Below are 7,870 nucleotides of genomic sequence, written 5' to 3'. Positions count from 1 at the left end.
CTATCTCTATATATGGGATTTGTCATTGTGACTAGGATGTGTCTTGGGTGTGTTTTCTGGGGTCTCTTTTAGTTGGTATTCTTCGGGCATAGAGGATTTGGTTGCATGTATTTTTAGCTCTGGTAGTTTCTCTCTCTTTTTTGTTTTGTTTTTTGGGTCAGACCCAGCAGCTCTCATGGGTTACTACTGGCTCTGCACCAGATATTGCTCCTGGAAGGCAAGGGTGACCATATGGGATGCCAGGATTTGAACAACCATCCTTGAGAATGAAAGGCACGTGCCTTACCTCCATGCTACCTCTCCAGCCCCTGGTAGTTACTTTTTGATGATGTTATTGACTGTTGGTTCTTCCTGAGATTTTTTTCCTGGTTTTTTGGGACTCCAATGATTCTTAAGTTGTTTCTGTTGAGCTTATAAAAGACTTCCATTTTTATTTGTTCATATTCTTTGATTAATTTTTCCATTGTATGATCATTTGCTTTAAGGCTTTTTTCCAATCTCTTCTGCTGTATGATGTTGTTTTGCATCACTTCTTCCAGCTCACTAATTCTATCCTCAGCTGCTGTTACCCTACTAGAGAGCTTATTCATTGAGTCCTTCAATTTATCTACTGAGCTTTTCAGACCTGATATATATATATATATATATATTTTTTTGATTTTTGGGCCACACCCGGTAACGCTCAGGGGTTACTCCTGGCTATGTGCTCAGAAGTTGCTCCTGGCTTGGGGGACCATATGGGACACCGGGGGATCGAACCGCAGTCCGTCCAAGGCTAGCGCAGGCAAGGCAGGCACCTTACCTTTAGCGCCTAAGACAGGTGCATCATCCATAACTTTGTACTGCCCTTCCAGTTTACTATGCTAGAGAGGGGGAATTGTAGGGAGCCAGATTCTCCCTCACAGTCTTGGCATAAGCACAACTATCTTGTAGCAAAGTGCCATTTTCTAACAGGCCTGTCCTTTAGTTGAATTGTGTACGTGCCAACTGGCCATCAGTTGACGCAGATCAAAAGAACCATAAGGTCACACTCTTCTGGCTCAGGAAACTCAGACCTATAGATAGAGCATTTGGTGTGATAATAGGATGTTCCTCAGGAAACTTGTATTAAATTAACAGGCACATGCCAAACCTTTTGAACTGAATGATGACAAATGTATGCTTGACAAATGTTTGCATTGTCCCCTCCTCCTTTTGTGTAAAAACTATATAAGTCATGGCATTTCAAAAATAAATTGACACCATAATCAGAATCCTTGGTGGTCCCCTTTTTCCCACCCTTTTTCTTTTCAGATGCAGACCCTTTCCACGACCACGAATAAACTGAAGCTGCTGGCCGGCACAATGGACTCCTCTTAACTTTGAATTGTCACCTCAGAGCAGTTGGATGAAACCTAAATACTGACGAGGAAATTTTCAAATGAGAGCCTTCCTGTTAGTCTGTGGTAGTTTGCTGGTCTCCTGAGTGGCCCAATGGCCTATTCTTCAGTCTACTTGCCTATTTGCTTACCTGCTAGCCTGATGCTGCAGTGAATCAAGTGTGGAGAGAGCCTTCCTTTTGCTTGTCAGATGGCCTGCTTAGCCAAGCTAGTGATGTTGTTACTACTAATGCTGTGCAATTTATCTTGTGTGACTCAGGCTTTCTAAATGTTCATAAATTTTTATTTTTATTTACTTTTGTCCCCCCTTACATAAATTTTTTAAAACTATAGTCAGGACCTCCAACTGTCTGAGAGACAGTGCAATGTTTTCTCTTTAAAAATATTTGAGAACCCTTGCAGAGTTTCATGTTTGAAGGCAGAGCAATTAATATATTTTTTCAGAAAATTAAAATCTTTTTTATTTATTTGGAACTATACACATTAATACAGTGTCAAGAACTGAACTGGGGATTCCATATGTTAAAATTACTTTTAATTAAAAATGTCAATTTCTGTCCTTTCCATGTAACTTCTGATTTCACATCTATCTTTTTTGTTCTAATTTTTCCTTCACCTCACAATATTTGGGGGCCAAGTGTGTTCTAGACAATTTTAATAGTCGCATTCTTTTATGCAATAATTCTAAATATCCCATATTACTAATATCATCTTGTATTTATCTTTCTTCTGGATTAGCTCAATATAATAAATTATTATCTGAAACTTAACTCTGAATACGTTTGTAAATCACAACACCATAAAAATTAATAAAGTGTATTAAGGAGATAGCCCAAATGCAAAAACCATGCACAGTCTTTCATGCATAAAGTTTTAAGTTTCTACCATCTCTGAGGGTAACCCTGTTATTTAGCCAATTAATTAACCAATAAGTAAAGAACAAAAAAGATATAGAAAATCTTTATTTTTTTATTTTATGAAGGCAAAGATGCAAAGAAAGAGGCAAGGTTGAAGTTACAGAGGAAAGACAATCATCCATAAACAGAATTCTTAGAAGAAATCCCCTTGATGACACCTTAATTTTGAACTTTTAGCCAAAAAACATTAAGAAAAATAAAACAAAATATATGCACAATTATGCTGTTCCTCAAACCCCCAGCTTGTAGTACATTATAAAATTTCTTGGCAGTGCACAAAGCAATATACAAAATATGTAACTCCTTTAACATTGAAGGCAGAGTATTTTATTTTATAGTTCCATGACATGTATATTAATTTAAGTTAACCTCAAAAGTTTAAGTGATAGACCATGAGACTTTCTGATCTGATCTAATACTATTTTATTAGTCTGATTTTGACTTTTTTAAAAAATTTATTTAAAGAAAGCATATCACATAGTTGACACAATTGATCATAATACATTTGTTTTAGGAAGAACAAAGGCATACTTGTTTGCTTCTCTCTCTTTTTTAAAGGATAACAGTAAAAGGAGCACAGAAAATAGTGTTAAAGTGGCAATTTTTGTTTGCATAAGCCCAACAAAATATGGGGAACATGGAAAGGAAAAGCCTTGGCATACATACAAGGAGACCTTACCCCTGAAATTTTTTGGCTTAAACCAACTAGGATCCAGGCATACTATGTTGACCAACTCAAGTCTTTGTAATGCCAATACACTTACTTTTTACACAGACACTGTTGTTTGGTGTCAGGTTTCTGTAGTTAAAGTTTCTCGATTCTGTGCATCGAAGTCAGGATGATGTGGAGGGTCCTCTAGTTTCGCTTCACAATTGGAGGCAATGCAGAGAGCTCTGTCCTGAAAGCAGGTCATTGTTGTTGTTAAGTCTTCTCGATGATAAGGGAAGTCCCTTTTGAGTAGGTCGATGCCAGAGCAGCAGTAAGGTCTTCCCTGGTAGAGAATTGCTTCCAAGTGATGTTATAGACAACCATGGTTGTTTTGTAGATGGCATCCTTGGTTCAGGGTGAATGAAGAATGCCCATTATTCTGAGGATTGAGCCAGGTTTTTATGACAATGTTCAGGTTGTAAGGTCCCATTGCATTACAAGTTTGTGTGTTTTTATCTCTATTAGATAAGAATTAGTTTGTATGTATAGTATTTTCCCATTTGAAGGTGTCTATGCAAAAGAGGAACAAAGCCATATGGTGTTATTGGTGCATATAGGGGCCGCAAGAACAGTGGGGAAAATCATCACTGTATAAGAGAATATTTAGTAAGAGTTATAGCTGCTAAGAAAATACATATAAGACATTCAAGGTAAAAAGGATAAATGTGGGGTAATAATGATTGGGAGTGTAGAAGTGAAGGACTAGAAATGAGCTTGTCAGGTGGTGGGCAAGGGCAGAATACAATATGGACATTCTGCATATGCAAAACATACATTAATCATAGGGAATAATATTAATATATATTGTAGTATATATAATATATATGTATATATATACAGTGCCCCCATGCAGTTTTGAAAATAAAGGCCAGTGAAGAAAAAAATTGCTAGTAACTGCCCCAGTGAAACCCAGAATCTCCCAGCACTCCCCCACCCAAGCTAGGGAAAAGGCTTTCAGCCAGGAGTCTCCCCAAGCCCCGTGCCAGCAAGAGCTAACCTTCAGAACAGAAAATAATTTGGAACCAGAAGCTAGACATATGCCCACCCTTCTCTTCATACCCCTCTCCTCTAGAAAATCCTTATTTTTAGGGATCCTTATCTGGCAGTTAACAGGGTTTTATATTATCTATGTTCAAATATCACTCTTGCTGGGTGTCAGGAAACAATAGAGTTTCAGAAACTGTTTAATTAGAAAAGCAAAAACAGTGTGGCTAGGGGCCTTGAAACTTCTTTCAGGTCTGTTTTACTAGCCCTTACCATAGGAAGAGAGAGTAAGTGTGAGAAGAGGAGAAAGATGGCTAAGGTTGGAACCAAGACAAGGAGTTAGCCATAGAGAGGACTGGAAGAAAGATATTTTAGGAGAGGCAGCAAAGGCAACAAAAGCAGAGAATCCAGCAACAGTTTCTCCAGCAGTTGGCGGCAATCATTCAGCAGGAGCACTCTATTAGTGGCCCACCCCCAGACTTCAACTCCAGTATTTAAGTCCTTGGCTAATTTCCCTCAAATGACAGTCACAAAGTACCCTTCTTAAATGCCTATTTTAATCCTTATAGGAAATTAACCCTCTTATAAGAATCTGTATTCTCTAAGAGTAGATTTGCTGGATTGCCCATATATAATTTCTGGCCCTCTGTTATTGAATTTGAACATAAAATTCTAGATCCATGAAGAGCCACATGTGGACTAGATTTATTTTATTTAAAGTTCATTGATTAGTTCCACCAATTAAAGAACAATAACAAAAGCAAATTGTCAATCACTTTTTACTCAACCGTTCTTGAGTGTTCTTGTATTTCTAAAAGCATCAGCTGAGTACATGTAGATTGCAACCAGTCATTTTATGATTCTCTGAACAAAGTTTGAAGGTGATCTCTCACAGGGAATATGTGTAAAAGGGAAAAAAAGCCACTTAAAAAGATCATGATTGCTGCAAGAGAAGCTACCCGTACAGCACTACCAAGTTCTTGTGTGCTGGGTCTGGAGGGCAACAAAAATGATGGTGGAAAGTTAATCTCCTGATCATTCTTCATGGCTTGATAAGCGTAAATGATAGATATAATGATACAGATGCTAGAAAATGTACACAGAAACCCTGACACCAGAAAACTATTCTTCATATTAGTTCTAATTTCCATGATCATGACCTTAAGGGCCACTGTGAGGGAAACTTTTCCCAGGAGGCCCAGAATACTGCCCAGTAGCATAAGGTATTGGGCATTATAAAAGTAAGGAGGGAGATAGCTGTTGAAGAAGGTATAGCGGTAGCAGAAGGACAAGCCTCCACTGTGTGGTGCATGGTATATGCAGACTTTCCACATGCCCACCAAGGCCAGGCTTGGAGAACTATTCATGTGCCATATCCACCAGTCAGTGAAGCCCAGAGCTATGATGCATAAAATCCATCCTACGGTTAGCAGTGCAAAGCTGGTCATTTGCATATTGCTGTTGCTCACCAGCAATAATAGAAGAGGTTGCGTTTTCTTAGACCTAAAAGAGAAAAACAAAACTTGAAGCAGGAAGTGAAGACTTGGATTAGAGTCTTGGAGAGGGGAGTTGCAAAGCCTGCAGAGACATTAGACTTTTTCTACTGGTGGCATCTGACTCCTACCAGTGTAGCCAAGACACAGTACTAATGGGGCAGAGAATATGGTTGGCCAGGTTTGATCTCAAGCTAGGAATAATCCTTGAACAAATAGTTGGGACTAAGTTCTGAGTATCACGAGTTGTGGCACAAAACCATAAAAGAAAAACTTCAACTGATAGAAAATACAGTGGGGAGGTGTTTGGTTTGCATGTGCCTACCTTTTTCAACTCTAAGCACTCAATAGGGTTTCCCAAAAAACATTAATAGTAATTCTTAAATGCATAACTAGCAGCTCAACCATTGTGCACCAGTGCAATGCTTGAGAACCTCCACTGTGGTACCTATCACTATCATGCACAGCTTTAAATTTTTAAATGTTCATTTGTGAAAGCTTGGTTCCTTTATATGGTACAATAGGATTCAAGGGCAGGTAGGGTTATGCCTCTGCTATCCTGCTCTCTCCAATGGCAAATCCTCACACTCCAGCTAACACACACTGAGAAAGAACACAATGACAAAGGACACTGTTTCTTCTGTTAAGTGCTTCCAACGTTGAGGAAGTTAAACTGCACCCTGGCCCTATGTGGCTGTACCATTTGACAATTAAATAAGTAGGTGAGAAGATCTAACAAGTATCTTACAATATTTCTGATTATACTCATTCTCTAGGGCAGTAAAACTCTCAACTGTGGCCAGAACCAGAGAAGTATCTGCATAGGTTGATGAAATGGGTGAACAGATGTCTAGCATGTATGTAATTCTAGTTCCAGGAATTTTATTATTATCATTATTACATGATTCATGCATAAACCATGGGTTTTATCACTGGCATAACAGGGTGTCCCTTCACCCCAGCTGAGTCTAAGCAGACCCCCTGACAACCACCAAGATTGGACCTTATTAAAACTTTCCTATGCACCAAGGATAAATGGTATGTAAAAAATGTTATGTGCAGTATAGTGTTGATTTAGTGGTGTTTTATGCTAAATCAACAGATTATCTCCATTCTCTCTTGGCACTCTTACTGCTTATTTGTTTCTGCTTGTCTCCCTTTCTCCTACCCTTTACCCTTTCCTTACTTTCTCTCATTTGCTACCTTCTTTACATTATTTTGTTCTCTTCCATATTTCTTCTCTTCTGTCCTTCCTCTGCTCCCTACCATCCTTAATTTTCCCTCTTTCTCTTTTTCCTCTGACTTTTATTTCTTTTCTTTTCTTCTTCCTTTTCTACCATTCTTCAAATATATCTTCTCTTTTTTGTTAAATTAAACCATACTTAATGTGAGGGTATATGTGGGAAGAGAGACTGGGAAATAAGGAAATTCTGCAACCTAGGCTTGAATATAAAAAAAATCTCTTTAGAAACTTGTGTCTCTGCTGTTTCGAGTGCAGGATGAGCTAAGGAGAAAGTCATGCAAGTCAAAGCACCTATCCTTAGAAATTGTCTAGGCTAATAGTGCCATACACATCTCAACCACTATCTTTACATACTTCATGATTTAATGATGTCATGGGCATTGTAACTTCTATCTTTGCATACCACCCAAATCAAGGATGCCATGTATCTTGTGACTATTGTCTTCACATAGCTTCTTGTTGCTGTAATGCCTAACCTGTATTATTACACACATTCTGTTTCCTGCCTAATGTTTGCCCTTAAAAGCCTTGTCCCTACCTTCAATAAACAGAGTCTATTGCTTTAACAACACTTCTCTGCAAGCACTTTGTAGCTCTAAATCTTTTCTCCTTCTTCGGAGGAATTGCATTTCTTTCTTTTTTAAAAATATAAAATGCTTCACGATTTTGTGTATCATCCTTGCACAGGGGCCACGCTAATCATCTCTGTATTGTTCCAATTTTAGTATATGTGTATCTGAAGCAAGCATGCCTTTACTTTTCTTTTCTCTTTCTTTTCTTTCTTTCTTTCTTTCTTTCTTTCTTTCTTTCTTTCTTTCTTTCTTTCTTTCTTTCTTTCTTTCTTTCTTTCTTTTTCTTTCTTTCTCCCTTCTTTCTTTCTTTTCTTCCTTCCTTCTTTCCTCCTTCATTCCTTCCTCCTTCCTTCCTTCCTTCTTCCTTTCTTCCTTTTTCTTTCTTTCTTCCTTCCTTCCTTCTTCCTTCATTCCTTTTTCTTTCTTTCTTTCTTTCTTTCTTTCTTTCTTCCTTCCTTCCTTCCTTCCTTCCTTCCTTCCTTCCTTTCTTTCTTTCTTTCCTTCCTTTCTTTCTTTCTTTCTTTCTTTCTTTCTTTCTTTCTTTCTTTCTTACTTTCTTTCTTTCTTTCTTTC

General features: G+C 38.0%; 1 non-coding gene across 1 annotated transcript; it reads right to left on the bottom strand.

Annotated features, from left to right (window-relative positions):
- Nucleotides 1-7,367: 7,367 nt before the first annotated feature.
- LOC126000429 (U6 spliceosomal RNA) lies at nucleotides 7,368-7,472 on the bottom strand. The gene has a single exon (XR_007492742.1). It is a non-coding gene; the product is annotated as a U6 spliceosomal RNA (small nuclear RNA).
- Between the last annotated feature and the right edge of the window lie 398 nt (nucleotides 7,473-7,870).

Source organism: Suncus etruscus, chromosome Y, assembly GCF_024139225.1.
Source record: "Suncus etruscus isolate mSunEtr1 chromosome Y, mSunEtr1.pri.cur, whole genome shotgun sequence".
Lineage (NCBI taxonomy): Eukaryota > Metazoa > Chordata > Mammalia > Eulipotyphla > Soricidae > Suncus > Suncus etruscus.
Note: the sequence above shows the minus strand (reverse complement) of the source record. Positions and strands in the feature narration are given on the sequence as shown.